Below are 19,236 nucleotides of genomic sequence, written 5' to 3' on the forward strand. Positions count from 1 at the left end.
CCATTGGATGTTTAATCGGTGACTGGTGGCTCAGACGGTAAAGCGTCTGCCTACAATGTGGGAGACCCAGGTTCAATCCCTGGGTTGGGAAGATCCCCTGAAGGAAATGGCAACCCACTCCAGTAGTCTTGCCTGGAAAATCCCATGCATGGAGAAGCGTGGTAGGCTACAGTCCGTGGGGTTGCAAAGAGTTGGACACGCCTGAGCCACTTCACTTAATGGAAAAGGTAGATCCCTCCTACAAGGCAGTGGTTTAAATCCTGGTTTTGCTACTCTGTAACATTAAACAGCTGTGTGAGTCCTAGGATTAAGCATATTCACTGAAAGCAATTAGTATGGTACAAGACACATAGTAAGTACTCAGAAAAATGTTGGCTACAATCCTTGTTACTGGTACCTACTTAGTGCCAGGCTTCAGGCCCAAAGCAGGAAGGGGACTCTCCCTTACTCTCAACAAATGTTTGTGGATGGTAGTAGTGAGGGGACAGGAGACAAATGAGCAAATAAAAGCTATTTCTGTGCAGTGTGGTCACTGTGGCCATAGGAGGGGACAGATGCAGGGCCCCAAAGCCAGGCCACAGACTACAATTGCTCAGTACATGCACTACAAAAAAGCCAGCTGGCAAAGGGAGCAAGGAAGACTGGAAGACAGTTCATGACCTGCTGCCAAATGGGGGTACCTATACCTGCCAAAAAGTGGTAGCTTTTTCTGATTTGCACAAAGGCTAGTGCTGGCTCTGTAGAGAGAAGCCAAACTGAGGCAGGGAATAGAAGTCAGAGAAGATTCCCAGTAGAGTGATAACATGCTCTTGGTCTTCAATGAGGACTTCAGGAGGTGAGCTTGAGTAAGACCCTTCTGGGCAGAGGGAACAATTTGTACAAAGTCATGCAAACTTGAAGGGAAGTTTTGAGGTATCTGAAAGAACCACCAGTGTTGAATGGTGTTGGTCAGCAGGGCTTAGGAACTGCAGGGAAGAACAGGACCAGTTAAGGAAGCCAGACCAAGCTGGGGCAGGAGCTTGAGCTGAGCCTGATGGGCTCTGAGGAGTCACTATAGGATGATGACCAAGGTGAATCCCAGACAGAGAAGCTTCACTAGGCCAACAAATCTCAGGGGTTAGGAAAACAACTTTGGTGCCTGTCTCATGTCAGTTTCCTCATCTGAAAATTGGGAATGCTACCACTACTGGGGATGATGTAAGGATTAAATGAGATAAGGTGCCTTAACTGTTTAGTTTAATGCCCTGTTCAAGGTGAAGGCTTTGTAAATGCCAGCTATGGATATTCTAACCAGAACCAGGAGAGCAGGATCCTACCCAGAAGACAGGGCAGGTGGCTGCATGCCTCTTCTCTCCCCAACAGGTACTGGAGACTTATGGAAATTGCTTCCTAAATCCTTAGATTGATTGAATAGCAATGTGAAATTCAAATACTTTTTGGGAGGAATAGTGAACCAGGATCCCTTTACTTCTTGTGGAAGGGGCATAGAGTGGGGATAGTCACCCCCAAGGCCAGAGACCTCCTGCCCAATCCTTCCTGGGTGTCTCCCTCTTGTTTCACTCGTTACGGTTACAGTTCTATGCAGATGGCTTGCACATGGCATTTCCTGTTCATGTTGCATTTTCCATGTGGACAGTTCTGCCAGTCTCCTCTCTGGTTCCTATCTGGGGTGGAGAGGTGAGGATCTGGGTCTCCCTCTACTTAATTTCCAGGAGAAGGGGAAGACTCCAAGATTGACTCTAAACTGGGCCAGACATATGCAAACACCCATCCCTGAAAAAGTCACCATTGGGATTACTTGACTCATCTCCATTGCAGCCTGCAGCCCCTTGGCCTTTGCCAAGTTGGGGAGGGTGGGCAGACGTCCTTGGGGAAAAAGTGGATATTTAGTAGTAATTCCCTAAGGTGGAGGTACTGTCCCCCACACCCCATGAATTTCAGCATGAAGCTTTTTTCAGGTGTGCAGGGCCTGATTCCACATTCTCCCCAGCTAGGCTGCAGTTCCCTGAGGACGAAGTTTCATTTCTTGGGTCCTAATCCTCTGAGGCCTGCTGCTGACTCCTGGGGAACAAGTCCCTCCTCACAGTCTGGGCCTGAGCTTCCTCAGAAAAGGTAGATCGTGGTGGGCTAAGTGTTTGGAGATCTCTGGTCATCTTGGCATGGGACGCTGCCTCCTTTTTCCTCATATAGTCAAGTGAGTGTCCAACACAGTACCTGACACTCAGGGTCAGCCAGAATGTCTGTCTTTAAGCAGTTTAGGGGTGATAATCTAGAGGTGTTCATTTGTCTTAAAACTATGTTCTCAGATCAAGTACCTTGCTTTCCTCATGTGGTATGTTTGGGGTGGCTTTGAGGAACATTGCTGGAGAGGAGAGGCTAAAGCCTCCCCCCCTACTTAGGAGCCATTCCTTGACACACAGTTGAGAGAACACTTCTCAGCATTTGAGGAAGGGAGGGGGTGTCCACGAGAGAGTCACTCCCTGTGGCCTTGGAGGTCAGGGCAGGTAGACAGGCAACACATTCCAGATGAACTCTGTCCTCTGACACCTCCCTCACACCCCTATCCCCTGGCTGGGTCAAAGTCCCAAAGCCAAATTTAGAAAGCTTGGACGGTGGGCATCCACAGGCTGCTCCTGTGAGACCCAGGCCCCAGGCGCTGCAACACCCAGGCAAGCAACACCAAGGAGGAGAAGAGACAGTGAGGTGGGAACTGCTTCCACTTCTTCCACTAAGACTGCTCCTGTGACTGGAGGCACCCGGGCTGCCACAGTTAACTCCCACTTATCTAGGCCCCAGGCTGTAACATTTAACCCTAGGTAGACTTCCCCAACCGCCCTGCCCCTTTCCTGCTAGGGTCTCTCCTTTGGGGGCTGTGTTTTCTCTGGCGCAGGAAGCACAAAGCCACCCCCACGAATTCCACAGAACTGAAGAAACTTTCCACTTGGGGAAAGACCCGGGGCTTGCGCTATGGGTCTCTGAAGTGGTGAGAGGTCGACATATGCAGCTTTAGGATTAGCCCAAGCTGGGCAGATGGAGGGGCCAGTGAATGACGGTGAGGATGTGCGGGTCCAAATCTGAATCCACTGGGTTTTTATTCTTTCAGCCAGTGTCTGTTGAGCATGGCGCTGTGCTAGGCACTGTTTCAGGCTCAGAGTTCACAGGCCACCGTCTCAGAACACCACTATGTGGTCTCTTTAGCTTCAGGACTCAAGTGTTCTGGTTGGGGGCGGCGTAGCAAACAAAATGTCCTTTCACGAATCAGTTTCCTCATCTGTGTAATGGGAACAGGGACGTCTGCCCCCCCTTTCTCCCTGGGAACTAGAGCCCACTGAGTATGGGAAAGCGCTCTGGGAAGAGTGAAATCTTTGAACATGCGTCTAGTTCCAAGAGTGCTCGGCTAGGAGTACCCGGCCCCACGTGCACCTGAGCTGAGGGGCGCGGCCAAACCCTCCCTACTGGTCCTTGAAGCATCGCGGCCGGCTGGCGAGAAAAGGCAGAGGGATGGCGGATTTCCCTGTAAGGTGCGTCTTCAAGCCCATGCACTCCTTACAGAACGGGTGAGGTCCTCTTATTTTTTTGTAAAGTTGCGGGAAAAGAGGTGAAGACCTGGCGCGCTGGAGAGCTGAGCCTTGGCCGACCTCGTCAGAGCGCGGGGAGCTAGAGGCGCAGTGGCTGCGGCTCCGGCCTCAGAGCCTGCGGCGTCCAAGTGGCCAGAGCTGCGTCGGGAGGGAGGCGGAGGGAGTAGGGAGGGGAGCCGAGGTGGCGCGGGGGGGGGGCGTGCAGTCCGGTCCGGGTTTTGCCGGCAGCCCCCGGGCAGCGTTCAGAGCTCCTGCCCGGGCGGGCGCGCGGCGGCGGAGCCTGAGCGGGGATGTAGAGGCGGCAGCAGAGGCGGCGGCGAGAGCAGGCGCCCGAGCCGAGAGAGAAGAGCAGCCCAACCTTGTTCCCCGAAGCCGGGCCCCGCGTCCCAGCCCTGCCCAGCCCTGCGCCCAGCCATGCGCGCCGCCTGCTGAGTCCGGGCGCCTCACGCTGCGCCCTCAGCCAGTCGCTCCGCGCTACGCTCGGGGGTGATTAGTTGCTTTTTGTTGTTTTTTAATTTGGGCCGCGGGGAGGGGGAGGAGGGGCAGGTGCTGCAGGCTCCCCCCCCCTCCCCGCCTCCGGCCAGCCGCGGCGGCGTGACTCCGGCTCCGGACCCGGGCACGGCGGGCGGCGCGACTGGAGCGGAGCGCACCGCGGTGGCGGTGCCCAGAGCGGAGCGCAGTTCCCCGCCCCGCCCCTCCCCCTCGGCCTCGCGGCGGCGGCGGCAGTGGCGGCTTGGACGACTCTGAGAGCCGGTAGGTGTCGGGCCACGGCCCTCCCCCGACCCCCCCGGAGGCCGGCCCCCTCCCCTTCCCCGCCTACCTCCCTCTCCTCCCCCGGGGCCCGGTGCGCGGCCGGGGCCGGAGTTCGCTGCAAGTCTGCGGAAAGTTTGGCGGCGCGGGCTCCCCCGAAGTTCAGGTGCGGAGAGCCAGGGACGGGAAAAGAGGGGTCCGTGTTTGGGTGTGGCGGGGGGCGCCCGTAATCTGAGCCTCGGAGCCCCGGGGGCTAGGAGCCCTAGCTCCAGTGATCGCTCAGTGGCCTCTTCTATACTCAAGCCTCCCCAAGCCGCAGTCAGCTCGGTCGCAGATCACTGAGTTCAGACAAAAAGAGGGGTTTTAGGGTCGGGGACGGCGGCTTGGGCGCCTTGGATTGGGGCCGGGGCTCTCCCTGAGGGGTACTGTCCCCTCCCCAAGTACTCGAGCTTGAGGGCACAGGGGCGGCGGGAGCCCGTGTCTTTACCTCTCGGCGCTGGGCTCGCGCTCCGTCTGCGGGGGCGGCTGATTGGAGATCTCCGGCGCGCACTCCCCCCAACAGACCCCATTCGTAGTCCTGTCTTTTGGGGGCATCACTCACTGCTCTTAATGCCCTAGACGACGCGCGGCTGAGTCTCCCCCTCCTTTTGGAGGGGGCGGTGGCCACTTCTACACTTCCCCTCAGGCTCCTCGCCCCCGCTGCCCGCGGGGTGTCTGGCGGGCAGATCAAGTTTGACCTTTTTTTTTTTTTTTTTTCGTCAAAGTATCACCCCTGACCACCACTGCTCCCCGCGGCCTCTCTCTCCCTTCCTCCCTAGCCTTAGGGAGTCTTTCAGCCTGTCTCCCGAGCCCCGCGTGGCCAAGCAGCATGCAAAGCCAGGGAGGGAAAATGGGGGTGTTCTTCTAGCTGCGGAGCTGTGGGAGGTGGGTGTCCCAGCCGCCTGCTTCGCTGCTCTGGCCCCAAATTTACCCATGAAGTTTGGCCCCGAGCCCCCCTCCCTCTTTGCTTCCCCAGAGCGAGGGGCCGAACCGCCGCGAGAAGAATGTGTTAATTTTCTTGCTGGGGGAAGTTGTCCTCGCCCGTAATGGGCTGCTTTCCGGCGGGGAGCGCGGGGTGCGCCTGGCTTTGTTTATTTGTAGGATCCACAGAAAGTGAGTGACCCCGGTTTTTAAACGGGGGGCCGCCTCCCGGGACCTGTCAGAAGAGCTGAAGCGCCCAATGAGGGAGCAAAATCGCTTTTTGGTGCCCCCCCTCAGGAATCGGAAGGGGTGCGCGGAGTTGGGCTGGTGCCACGGGCTGCAAGGAGGAACCAGCAGATTTGGGGGTTCTGTAGGGACTCTTCCGGGAAGACCTGCTCCCTGTTGTCTCCTGCGATGGCAGTCTGAAGGGTTGGCAGCCGCGCCCTACTTTGCCCCCTGGACCCTGGGTGGTCTGAGAGTCGCGTCTTCGGATAGAAGGGGCTGAAGCGGGGCGCGGGGTTCTGGCGAGCCAGCCTCTTGACCTCCGCCTTTCCCTGCGCCGCAGCCGCTGTTCCGAGCCGAGGTTTTGTGGTGGGCCGGCTGCCCCCCACCCACCCCCGCCTCCCCGCGTTTGCGCAGGAAGCGCTGGGGAGGGGGCGTGTGCGTTCGTTCGGCCCTCGCCCCCGCCGGAGCCGCCCCAGGGCGGCCGGCAAACAGAGTCCCTTTCAAGTTTTCCGCTGGGGCCGCCTGGCGGGGGCTGCGTGCGCGGTCGCTGCGGACTTGTTTGGAGCGCTATTTGAACGCCCGGCGCCACCTCAGCTGCCCCGGCCCGCGGGGGCGGGAGGCGGGGGCCGGGGGAAGGCTCTTCATGCAAGTGAGAGCATTTCAATTAGACGGTTTTAGGTGGCGTGCTGGCCGAAGCTTGCCCTAATCCCCCTCCCGAAAGACCCCCCCCCCAATCCCGTACCCTAGGTGCCTACCGTCTTAGGAAACCAGGGACTGAGACCCGAAGCCGCCTCCCAAACGCCTTTTTGAGAGCGATGCGGGGAGACTGAGGCCAGCGCTACCTACTACTGCGTAGTGTTGATTTAGCAGTTTCCCTGGATGAGACTCAAGCAAGAGCTGGCGGGGTCGGGCGGGGAGGGGCGGATAGTGGCCCGCTCTGCAGCTGTCACCCCATTCCCAGAACGGAAATTGTCCTCTCTCCTTGGGGAGGAGGGAGAGGGGGTGATTTTTGCCCTGGGAAGGGGTGGGAACAGCTGAGGGAGGTTGGCCTCGTGAGTTCTCAGTTAGGCCTGGGGCCGTTGGTAGAAGCCCACCCCTCCCCACCCCCCACCTCCAATCTTGGCAGGAACCTGGGGCTCTCCCAGGGAAGCAAGAGCTAGACTTGAGCCTCCCTCTCCCATGCCACCTCCCTTTCCAAGGTGGGGGGCAGAGTTTCCTCTGCAGAAGACAGACCCTTGGCTGACTGGCTGTCCATTGGCGCCTTATTTATGTGTGTATTTGGGCCCGGCTGTTTTCCCGGCTCAGCAGGTGACCCTGGCCGGGGCCTCCTATCTCTCCCCCGACACAGCCTGTTGACTTACCCGTGGGCCAGCGGCCTCGTCTTTATCACGTGAGGCCTGGAATGTCCACCCGGCAGGGCTGGGCTGGGTGGGGAAGGGAAGGATTCTGCATCCAGGGCCCAGGCCAGATTAAGCCTGTGTTCCATGGGTTCCTACTGTGACCCCCAACTCTTGCCTCTTTTCAGCTTCTACCCATTTGGCAAATGAGAAGCTGAGGCTCATAGGGTTGGGGGCGGGGTGCAGGTTCCATCTGGATAAAGAAACAAGTCTATGGGAATTAAATACCCTGCTTTCTTTAGGACCTCACCTACTTATTCATGGGACAGTAGAATGGAGATTGGGGGGGTCTCTCTGGGAGGGAGGGGTGTAGGCTGGGCCGGGGTCAGCTGACTTTCCAGGGTAAAGGATAGGGTGGAGGGATGCTGGGATGCTGATGAGCCAGACTCTGGCCTACTTTCTTAGATCCCATGTCTTTTGGGGTGACCATGAAGTCAAAGCCAGTTCCCCAGCTTGGTGTTCTGAAGCATGTCTCAATTGGCCAAGGATGAGGCGGGGCTCACTTATCATTACTGTTGTTATTATTGCCACCCTTTATATGTGGTTCAGTTCTTCATTCATTGGCCCACTGTATATTTATTGAGCACCTACTATGTGTCAATCCCCACCCTCTGGGCTTGCAGAAATGAATCATTGACTTCACCCTCACCCCCCTGGGCCCCTGAATGGAGCTTTCCCCTTTTTTATCTGAGGCTCTCTCTGTCTTACCCCCCCACCACCTGGTCCCATCCTAGCCTCTGTATATGGTTGTAGGGTGTGCATGTGTGTGTGTGTGTGTGTGTGTGAAGTGCCCTTGATTAAGTGTATTAATAGTTAAACTCTCACTCATAGCTGAAACTCACCAGACCACAAAAAGCCTCCCCAGTTACTCACGCGCTACTGCCCAACAAGAATATCCCACTCAAGTTTTTCTTTTTTTCTTTCTCTTACTTCCCCCTTTATTCCCCCCAACTTTGAGCCCACCTCCCAGGCTGCAGGCAATGAGAAAGGACTGCCCCCTCAAGGACCCAGGAATCTCCAACCATTCTACCTACCCCCTAAAGCCAAAGGCAGTGTCAGCTGTTCAGTGAGGCTGTGTAGGTCTAGTCTGTTGGTATGGGATGTGGGAATCTGGGCAGTGTGTGTGCTAATGACTCAAGATGGATATATCTGTGACTATGTGTGTTGAATGTGTGTCTGTTTATCTTGGGGTGTTGGGAGTTTGAGCCTGTGTATATTTGAATCAGGACATGTGTTTATGGATCTAAGAGTTGTGTTTGCATCGCATATATATATACCTGTGTGTTGTGAGCCTGAGAATCTATATCTGAAAGTTGGGTCTGTCTCTGTAAATCTAGGAATGTGTATATTCTGAGTTGTGTGGGCCTAGAATTTTGGAGAGGGTGTGTTCAGGATTTGTGTATATCTGTGTGTTTTGTATACGCTTGTAAATTTGGGACTGTATCACTCCTTGAGTGGTACTGAATTGGGAAAGAGAGTGTAACTCTGGGAGTGGGCATATCTGAGCTATGCTGACAGTGGTCTGTGTCTTTGGTAGCTGGTGTCTGTGTTCTTGCTCTTTCTGTATCTCTGTCTGCCCATCTGTTTTTCTGAGTCTCTCCCTCCCTAGTTGAGGCCCTGAGTCTGTGAACGTGTGTGGTGTTGAACCTCTCCCACCCGGTCCTTCTCCTCCCCTGCCCTCCCCAGCAGTAACTGGGCAGCCTCCCCGTCTGCCTGCCTGCTGGGAGTTTGGAAGCCATGGAGGGAGACAGGCTGGGGCCGGGGTGACAGCGCGTATCCACGGCAATGGCAGCCTGTGATTACGGGAATAAAAGGATTTTAAGGTCATGGGTGTATTTTTTTGTTTTGTTTTGTGTTCTTCCCCTCTTTGGTGGAGCCACTGGCAACAAAGGGCCATTGCTGTGTGTCTGCAGGTTGGGAGCCTGTCCCCATGCAAGTGGACATGGATCTGTGGGTCTTTCCTGGGAGCATGAACACATGTGTGTGTATATGCATGAGTGGAGCCTGTGAGAACGTGTGTTCCTCTCTGCCTGCTCCCCGTGAGAGAGTGCATAGGGCTGTTCCCTGGGGAAGAATTCTCAGGAAAACTTGATTTGGGTATTTCATGGAGCTGGAACCCTGCAATCCTGTGTGTGCTGAAGAGTGCTCTGGCCCCAGTCTTTGCCTACCTGTCTCCCTCTCCCCACCCCACTCCCCAAAGGGTGTCTCTGGCCAGAGACTGGCTCGGCCCAGTCACCTGGGCCAGGCCACATCTCAGGGTGTCAGTGCCCCTGGCCCTGCTCCAGCCCCTGTAATTGCATTCTGCCGCCTAATCCCCCGCCAGCTCAATTAGATCGCAAATTCTTCTTCATTTCCTGCCTCTGATGCTGGCCTCCCTCTGGGCTCACAGGGCCTGGGAGGGAGGGAGGGGATCTTGCCCCCTCTTCCGCCTGCACTGGGGGCTCTGGAGGTGGAGTGTGATTAGTTCCTGGCACACCGGCCCTCAGGTGCTGGTTGCAGCCCTGGGGGCTTTGCTGACTGTTTATAGACCGGCCTCAGTAGCCCTATGCTAGGGGCAGGGGCTTGTGCTATCTGGTGCCTGGGCTCTGAGTAGACCAGGATCATTCTGGCCAAGCCCCTAAACAGTGTCCCCACAGGCTCTGCCCATCTCCTTATTCCCAGAGGAGTTGCCGACCACCCCTTGGTGGTCTAGCAGTTGTGACTTTGTTTTTGACCTTTTCCTGGTGGCTGTTCCAGGTACCAATAGGATCACTGAGCTCCCCCGCTACTGGCCCCTTATAACTCCCAGCCTTGACCTCACCCAAACAGGTATATTTGACCACTGGCTCAGGAGTCAGACCTGGCTTCAAATCCTGGCCATGTCACTGCCAAGCTGGATATATGTATGACCTTTGGTCCATGTATGTTCTGTGATCCTCAGTTTCCTTATCCCTGAAATGGGAGTGTAAGAATGCCTGCCTCACAAGGCTGCTTTCACACGGACACAGGGATGGCTGTGCAGTGCCCACCATCAGTGGCTAGCCCATAGTCAGCATTCAATCAAAGTTGGCTTTTATGGTGATGAGGACTTCCTGTCCCCCACATGGCTCATGGTTAGCGTTTCTGTCTTTATTCTGCTAGTTGCCAGGTGTGTGACCTTGGGTACGTCACTCTGGCTGTCTGGGTTTCTCTTCCCCATCTGTGAGATGGGACCCACGATGGGCCTGACCTCACAGGATTACTTGCATCCTTGGCCCTAGCCCCCCTGCAGGTTTTCAAGGTGTTACTTGTACTCTTATTTCTTTTCCTCACACCAAACCTGTGGTGGGGTGGGGCTGGTGAAGGCACAGGCTCGGGGACAGGGGGACTGGCCAAGGTCATGAAGTTGATGGTGGAGCCTGGGGAGGGGGCGGCGGTGGGAGGGCTGGGGGATGACCTGCTGGCTTGCTCGACCGTTGACTGGCTGGCTCAGCTGAGCTGTGAGGCATGGCCTTCTCTCCCGCTGGTCTCTGTGGAAAGTGGTGGTGCTGTTTTTTTTTTTTTTTTTTCTGTGAAGGGGAAGCTGGATGTCTACCCCCTCCTTCCCCAGGAGGTGCCTGTGGCAGTGGCTGTGCTGACAGGCCTCCTGGCCTTCTGACTAGGGTGGCTGGCAGCTCTGGAGGGCCGGCTGTGCACAGATCAGCCGGAGGGAAGAGAGAACGGCAAAGGTCCCCTGCCCTCACTAATCCCCCGGGCCCCTCCCACCCTCAGTCCATCCTCCGTCTGGATGGAAAGACAGAAAGCAGCCATGGCGGAGGAGAGCTGGGGGAGGCTGGCTGGGCTCAGGAGGTGGTGGAGGGGGACTGGGTCCGGGGCTGGGGGGGTGGTCTGCTCCAGGGTTCCTGTATCTCCCTGGCTAGTCTCCTTATTTCTATGACCTCTGTCACTCATTGGCCTAAGGTCTTTAATATTTCATGGCCTTTGGAGCCAGCCCCCTGCCCCAGCCCACAGGCCCCCTTTGTCTGCCTGCTGCCCCCCCGGGGTATCCCTGTCACTGAATTGCTGAATTACTGACCTCAGGGCTGCCTGTGCCTCCTCCCCAGCCCTGATACCATCCATATCACTCTTAACCTGCCCCCCCACACACCTCTGTCTGTCAAAACTTGGTCTCTCCTGCGTGTCCTCTCCCCCTCTCTCACATCTCTGGCTGTCCCTCTGCCCTTTCCCTCCATTTTTCTCTTTTTGTTGGCCTCCTCCTCCCCAGCAGGACAGAAACAGCGGCAACTGGTACGCCTGGCTGCCCCCCCAACCCTGTCCACCCCTTCCTGCCCCCATCCCCCAAGCTGTGCTGGCCGTGAGAGCTGGTTTTATTTATTTTTCTGTTTGTTTGGGAAGAGGGCAGGGGCAGTTCTGGGCCCTGGCTGCTGCACTCTGCCTAGAGCAGCGGGCAGGCGGGCCGCACTGGCCTCCCAGGAATGTGGCCGGGACGCCCCGCGCTATATTTACTTCCCTCCAGCTGCTGGCCCCAGCAGGGCAGAGCCAGGCCTGCCCGGTGGCCCAGGGGGAGCCCTGTGCCCACCCTCCCCTGTCCGGCAGACCCCACATGGCCCTTGGGCCCACTGTTCCCTCCCTTCACCGTGACTTCCCCTGACCTCCTCGGACTTGGCCGGTCTGCCAGCAAGAATGCTCATGCGCCATGCCGGGACAGGCATAAAGTGCAGGCGCAGTGGCCTGACCCATGTGGGACTGCAGGCACCTGGCAGCCCCCATACCCCCACCTAGGGGCCTAGCCTAGGCCTGTAATCTGGTGGCCAGAACTATGCAAAGCATCTTTTCGGGCCTCTCCTCACTGGCCTGGTCCTTGCTCTTGCCACGGTTCCCTCAGCTCTGCTGTGATCACTGGCCAGGGTGGAGTGGGTTAGGATGGGAGGCCTGAGCCAGCGTCAGCAGTTGTGTTCCCTTCACTGCTGTTTTGCTTCCCACCTCACCTGCCGGCCCTCCCAGCTTTCCTGTGGACATGTATTCATGTGCATGGTTAAAAGCTTGCATATACATGTGCGGCACCCATAAACACATGTTGGAGTAGACCTTCCGTGGAGGCAGGGCCATGCTTCTAACCATCGAGTCCCTTGATCATCAGATGCTAATGGGAGGTTACTGGGCTTGCTCCTTGCTAGCCTTGCAACGGGATGTGGCAGTGATTCCTTCCTGTCCTCTCAGTGTCTGGCACCAGCTAAGTGTTTGAAGAGCTTTAGCTGCTCTAATCACTCGCTGTCTCCCAGTTATTACTATAATAATCATAGTAGGTCTTAACAATGGTGATGACAACGGCTAAACCGTCCCAGCCCCTGACTGAGGGCAGGTACTGTGTGGACAGCTTTCTAGCCTTCACTTTGTTCATTCCTCACAGTAGGCCAATGATGTGGGTGCCATTAGCTTCCCCATATACAGATGAGGAAACTGAGGGTGGAGCATTTGGGACTTGCCACTCCTGCAAGTGGGATTGGGTCCTGGCAGAGCCCTTGATGGGCTATGAACACCACAAGGACAGGCAGGGTTGGGCTGTGCATGGCAGTCCATACTGCCTAGCACACAGCAGGCACTCCATCAATGCCTGCAGGGTACAGGCCTTGCTCTCTTTGCTTCTTGAGTCCCCCAGACCCCTGGCAAGGGACCTGGCATTTGTGGGAAGATGGGCTGATTGGCTAGTTGGGTGAATGAAAGAATGAATTAATGAATGAGCAGGTGATTGGCTGTGGAATTGAGTGTTGTCAAGGGATACCAGGATGGGGGAGATGTACTTATGTTGGTGAGGAGACTGTTCAGGGGAGACCCACTGGCCCTGCAGAGGATTCTAGGAAGCAAGGTTGAGGGGCAGGACTGAGAGATGCATCCAGAGACCAGTAGGCTGCCAAGGCTGAGCCCTTGGGGCAGGTCATGTCGTCTTCTCCCCCGCCACCTCAGTTTTTCCATCTATCAAATGGGCTTGGGAACCTTGCCCCGGCTGGCTGGCTGCCAGCTGGCCTGGGCTGGGGCTGGCCTGGGAGCCTGAGAGGTGAGGGACTGTGGTGGGAAGGAGGAAGCAGTGGGTGGTGAAGACTGGAAGATGAAGCATGGAGCTTGGCTTGGAACCTGAGAAGCAGGGAGACCAGCCCTGACCTGACACCCCTCTTCCCTCTGAGCTCCAGGGTGGGGGCACAAGCTGACAAAGCCCCACCTACCTGCTTGCATTCTGGCGAGGTCTGGGCCTCCTGACGGCTGCAGCGTCCGTGGCTGTGTTTGCCACAAGGTGGTGGCCTGTCCTCCAGGACTAGACCAGCTTGATCCCCATAACCCCCTGCCCTGCCCCACAGCCTCACGTCCAGTTCCTGGTGACCCCGATGGGAGAGCCCAGCTCCTTTCCTGCCTGACCCACCTCCCCCAAAGCTCGATAGAAAATTGCTTAGCTGGGCCCCCAGCAGCAGGTAGGAGTGGACTTGGCCCCTCTTTCTTCTGGCGGTGTCCAGTCTCAGTGGCCTGGAATCTTAAGTCACAGGAGTCTAGAATCATAGAATGCTTGGAGCTGAGGGATTCTTGTCAGGATTCTTGTCGCATTGAGAGTCTAGAATCACAGAACCGTGGGCTTTACTGCTGGAAGGAAGCGTGAATGGTCATGTTTCAACCTTGTTCGATGCTAGGAACATTGAGAATCTGAGAGGAGGGGCTTCCCTGTGGTGCCCGCCAGTGACATGAAACCCAGTTCTGCCTCTGGTCTGCCCCTCTCTGGAAATAAATCACGCCAGCACGGGGAGTGGACTGTGTGGGCCCAGGCAGGCAGTGAGGGGACGAAGCTAGCCTACAGGCACGGGAGGGGTCCTCACGGCAGTGCCCGCCCGCCCACTGCCCACGCTTCCCCAGGCACCAGTGTGAGGAGGAAATGCAGGCTGTTGCTTCCAGCGACAGCCGGCAGGGCCGGGCGGCTTCCCAGCTCCCCCTCTGATTCACGGCCGCCTGCAGCTCCCCCCTCCCCTGGGGGCCTCTGCAGCCCCATCTGTGCAATGGGGAGAGGAGGCTTCACCCCACAGTCTAGTCACAAAGACAGTACAGTTGCAATTCTTTTAAAGCCCACCCTAACGCTTTGGGAGAGTTGGGTCAGTGGTCCTGAATAGTCAGCTGGGCATTTGGCCCCAGAGCACTGAGAAGTTCTGTTTGGAGTCACCCTGATGCCTGAGAAGCTTGGGAGGGCTGCATTGGTTCCTGGGGTAGAAAGTGTACCAGGTGGGAAACAATAGAGAAGGGCCCTTCCGCCAGGGCTGTTCTTGCCATTCAGGAAGAGCCTGGATGGGAGCTGGGCTCGCTCCTGATCTCAGTATACCCATCTGCAAAATGGAGCATGTCATTCCATGTGGCCGGCCATTCATTCATTGTCTACTCAGTGCCTGGACATGTGCTGGGTACTGGGGACGCTGAGGCAAGTGGGAGGATGGTAGGGAGAGGAGGGGTGTCCTTGGCGGTTGGGTGGGAGTATGATTTGGCTGAAGGGGTGACTCTAGGAGAAGGAATGAGGTTGGGGGGTGCAGATAAGGGTCTGACCGGCAAGGCCAGTGTCCAGCGGAAAATCCCAGCTGTTCTCAGGAAGTGTTTCGTCCACTGGTCCCCGGGGAGGGAGGTGAGGCAAGCAGGAAGGAGGAGAGTTGGGGGCAAACAAGGCCCCCAGCCAGTCCAATGGAGACGTCCCAGGCCTGGCAGCTGGGCGAGTGTACCCCTCACACTGCAGGAGGGCTGGAACGCAGCCGCCCCACGCTCCAGGGCTGGGCCTGTGGTGGGGGGCCGAGGCTCTCAGGAGGGGCTGGGCCATAGTCCAGATTTCAAAGCCTTCCCCAGGGGCCTTGCGGTGCCCTCCGCCCTGTCCTGAGCTGCCGCCGCGGGGGTGGCAGATGCTGTTTCATCGGCTGAGACGAGTGGGAGGCCTCCGGAAGGTCCTCCTGGGAGGTTCCGGGGGGCAGCGGGGGTGTCAGCAGCTGCCGCCCAGTTAGGGTTGGTTCACGGTGGCCTCCCAAATCCCTTAGTTCCCCCAGGCCTGGGGATGGGCGCTGAGACTGATTCCTCCTGCCTTCACTCCCCCTACTGCCCACCAAGCTTCTTGCTCTGGCCCCCCTCCCGTCCCTGGCTGTGTCTGCAGAGCCCCCCGGGGAAGGCAGGGGAGGAGGCGCAGCGGGCTCAGAACAGCGGGTGCCCGCGCAGCCAAGTATTTGCGCGAGCTGTCAGAGACAGACAGGCATGTAGGGAATTCGGTGCGTGTGGGGCTGGGGGAAGCAGCCGGGTGGGCAGGCAGGCAGGAGGGGGGAAGCTGGGGCTGCCTCCCCCGCCTGTTGAACCCTGCAGAGACCACCGTTCTCCCAGCCCAGGCCAGAAGGTGCATCCGGCACCTCCTTCCTGTCTGTACCAGTGCAGGGGACAAGAGGGACTGGGTGGGACCCTGGCTGATGACGGGGCTGACACTGGGGAAGGGGTGCCCTGCTGAAGGCCAGAGCCTGGGAGAGGCTGTCCGGTGGAGTGTGGAGCCGGGCAGGAATCCGGGTTGTGCCCAACTGTGGCCTCCAGGAAATAGCAGCTGTCATGCTCCCGCGTCTCCCCCCTCCCCAAGCCTGGCACAACTTGTTTCCTGGCCAGGGTCCGGCTGGGGCAGATTGGAGGAGCCTGGTATTGCCCAGCCTGGGCAAAGAACAAGCAGGATGAAGGGGACCATGTTTATAAGCCTAAAGGTACTTGGGGATGCTGGCGAGAGCTTCCCCTGGTATTCTTTTGCTGAAGCAGGCTGGAGTCATTTTGAAGGAGGGGACTTCAGCCCTTACCTCCCTGGACAAAGACCCCAATTTAGTCACTTGCATCTTCTCTCCGATAAGGCCTATTTGGCAGGTCAGGGCCTAGAGCTGAGTAATACTTAATGTTTCATAGCTGAGAGCCCAGAGAGAGGGATGCACTGGCCTAGGCTCACACAGCAGGTTCTCCAGCCTTCCCCCTACCCTCATGTGGGTGGGGTCAATGGGAAGAGGTGAACATTGGGGGTTTGCTGAGGTGGGGGGCTATATTTAGTTCAGTCCTGCAGAGCCAGGGGGCCCCTGGGAGCAGCTGTTGGGGGGGTTGCAGACAGAGGCCTCGAGCTCCATTTAGTCTGGACAGAAATATCCTCCCCCCACCCACCCACCCACTGGCTGGGCGGCCAGGCTGCGGGCTTGTCCCCTGAGGGGCAGCTTGCCTGGGCCTGGCGGCCGGCGGGACAGGCAAGATGACCCGATAGGCTTTTCCCAGCTCAGGTTTCGATGAAACAGGAACCGGAGTCGTAGCCTGGGCTGTGGGGGCCAGGGTCGCCGGAGCTTGGGGGCCAGGACTGCCTCCCTCCTGCTCCCCACTGCTCCCCACCATGCAGCCTCCCCTTCTCAGAGGCCTGGGGAAGCAGCAGGTTATTTATCAAGCGGCCTCCCTGCCGCGTCTGCCCGCGCCTGCCTCCCTCCCACCCCCCAGCCCCCAGCGCTGGCGGCCATGAGCCCAGCAGAGCAGGGTGAGCTGGGCGGGCTGGCGGCGGGATGAGCTCAGGAGATGTGAGTCACCCCATCCCCAGCAGCCCCACGAGGCCCTGCGGCCTGGCAGGCAGCGCGTACTCACGCACATCCCACGCGGCACACCCAGGGGCACACGCTTGGGACAAACAGTCACTCAGCACACATTGCTGACACTCACGGGCAGGGCCCAGTCACAGTCGTTGTGGACACTCGCTGTCACACTCACAGCCCCAGCCTCTGGCACACACACACGACACATGCTGACACAAACACACAGACGGATGGACAAACACAGTCACACATGGACCCCATACACGACTCCAGTAAGGCGCTGGTATATGTGCTCCATCCTGTCACAGGCTCAGGCCGTTGTTCTCCGGCCACAGCTCTCACCCAGATGGTGCGAAGAGCTGGGCACAGGGCACTGACCCCATGGAGCCTGGTGTGCACAGGCTCGCTCCCAACAAGGTTGGGGCTCCATTCACTGAAAGGCCCGTGTAGGCTCACACAAAGGAGACCCACCCTTGGCCGTGTAGAGTCAGCTGAATTCTGCAGGGTGGGCACGGGAGGGGAGATGTTTCCCCACCCCTGGGGAAGGAGGCCCCAGTCACAGGCATGGAAGTGTTAAACTCACTTGCCCTCCAGTATGGGGAACTCTAGCCCAGGCAGAGCCAGTTGCGGGTTGATGGGGAAGGGATGGGGCGGGGGGGGCGGGTAGCTCAGTAGAGGAGAGGCTGAAGAAGGAAAGCCACGGAGAATCGATTTTCCTGGGAGCGCCAAGTGGCCAGCTGCTCCCCCCACTCGGGGAGCAGGGTCCTTGAGAGATTGCGGGGTGCCAGAGACTGGGAAGGAATGAGACTCCCTTGATCTAGTGGGCTGAGTGCCCTCAGGAGTCTGTTAGTCCACCCTCCCTGGTCACCCTGGCCTCCTGCCTTGCAGCCAGCACCCTAAGACTCAGAATTCAGACTTAGCCCCTGATTTTTAGTCCGTGGCCTGAATACAAGGAAGGGCTGGGCTGCTGGGTTAGGGGGATGCCCTCGGGGAGCCTCTGTGCTTCTGCTGCCCATTGGGGCTGGCGCTTGCCTTCCCTGAGTGAGCAGAACTGGGGGCATAACCTATATTTCACACACAAAAAAGGTATCCTTTTTCAGATGAGAGAATTGAGTCCAATGAGGATGACTTCATTGCTCATGAAGGACTTTGGATACAGTCTCCTAACGCTCAGAGGGCAGCTCGTTCTGGTCCCACAGGATTGAGACAGCAGAAGTCAAGGGGCAGGTGAACTCTGGCCCATGTTGGCTCCCACCTCCTGGCCACATAGGTCTCCCCCATAACGGCCTGGACAGTGGCTGGGGAGAAGAGAGGACCAGGCAACCTGAAGAAAACAAACAGCAGTGGCCAGTCAGGAGAACTGGCTGTCCCTGAGCCATCAGCTCTAGAATTGCACAGGCCTGGGCTCCACACCAGGTTTGGTCACTGCCTGCTGTGTAATCATGACCTGGTTTGCCGACCTCTCTGACTTCACTTTAGCCACCTGTAAAATGGGTATGACCCTTATCTCTGTCTTAAAACTGCAAGACCTAAAGTAGATGGTGGGGTGTGGTTCGCACCATGCCTCATTTGGATCTCCAGGTGAGTCCAGCCCTCCTCTCCACCTCTTGGCTCCACCAAAGCTGGCATTTTTCTGGGAGTGGTACCCCACACCAAAGACTCCTTAATTAGAATGTCGTGGATTTAGCCTTCTCTAGGGCTGTTCTTAGATGGGAATGATGGAGTGTGGGATTGAGGAAGCTGAGCTTGGGATCACTGGGAGGGGAATGGTTGGGAATGGATGGGACCCAGGACAGAGGAACCTGGAATCCTTGGGTGCACACTCCTGGGGTTAGATACACAGAGAGCCAACCATGGTTCCCAGATTTTTTTTCTATCCCCTAACCCCCAACAGATAGCAAAGCCACAAGTTAGACTCAGGGATTTCCAGGTGGCTAATGTGGCCTTTGCAGGGTAGTGAGGGGCTTGGAATACACCTATGGAAGGGCTGTTGGGACTGTGGGAGCTTGAAGAAGCGTGGACATGGAGCAGGCCAGGCTAGGGTGGGAAGGGGACAAGGAAATAGGAAAGGTTGGTAAGAAGTAGAAGTGGGCTCTTCCTGTGGCCAGAAAAGCATGGCAGAGTACTGCCCTCGCTGTAGCCCTCAGACCCCTTTCGTATGTGTACCTCCCCGGGTTCCTGCAGGTAAGAGGGCAGGACAGGGGATGCTCTACTTGAGCCTGGGGAAACTTGAGACATAAGAGATTGGCTCAGACTCAAACAGTGGCGGAACTGGGGCCACAGCCTGGGTTACCCAACATTCTTGGCTCAAGCAGTGCTTTCACTCATTCTGGTGTTGCCTGAGGATGACCGTAAAAATAACCACACAGCGCTCATTTATTGAGCACCTATGCATGTTGGCCCTGCACTGAGAACCTCACATTCATCCTGTCTAGGACCCTGGTCGGGGTGGGGCTATCATGGTGGGCATTTCACAGATCAGAGAGTGGGCTCAGCAAGGTCAAGCCATTTGTCTGAGGTCTCCTAGCTTGAGGCTGCAGAGTGGGAGGGGAACCCTGGCTCCAAACCCCATGTAGACCTGTGCCTCAGGGGGGCTTCTACCCATGTCCCATAATTAACACAACGAAGAATATTCCTAGTTGGGCCAGCCCCCTCCCCACCTAGGCACCACCCCATGACTCTTCTAGGGCCGTCTGTTATCTTGGACCCAAGAACCTTGGGACTGCTGATCCCGTAAGCCTGGGGAGGGTAAGCCCTGTTGCCCTTGGCTTCTGC

General features: G+C 57.4%; 1 protein-coding gene across 4 annotated transcripts in view; it reads left to right on the forward strand.

Moving 5' to 3' along the window:
- Nucleotides 1-3,816: 3,816 nt before the first annotated feature.
- CXXC5 (CXXC finger protein 5) overlaps nt 3,817-19,236 on the forward strand; it is a 34,175-nt gene continuing 18,755 nt past the window's right edge. For 2 of the 4 annotated variants that reach the window (XM_070374441.1, XM_070374440.1), the window contains exon 1: nt 3,820-4,331. The gene's annotated coding sequence lies outside the window, so the exon portion shown is untranslated. Of the gene's footprint in view, nt 4,332-4,355; nt 4,495-19,236 lie in introns of those variants that run through there. The other 2 variants (XM_070374442.1, XM_005900182.3) reach the window with 2 other exon arrangements.

Source organism: Bos mutus, chromosome 7, assembly GCF_027580195.1.
Source record: "Bos mutus isolate GX-2022 chromosome 7, NWIPB_WYAK_1.1, whole genome shotgun sequence".
NCBI lineage: Eukaryota > Metazoa > Chordata > Mammalia > Artiodactyla > Bovidae > Bos > Bos mutus.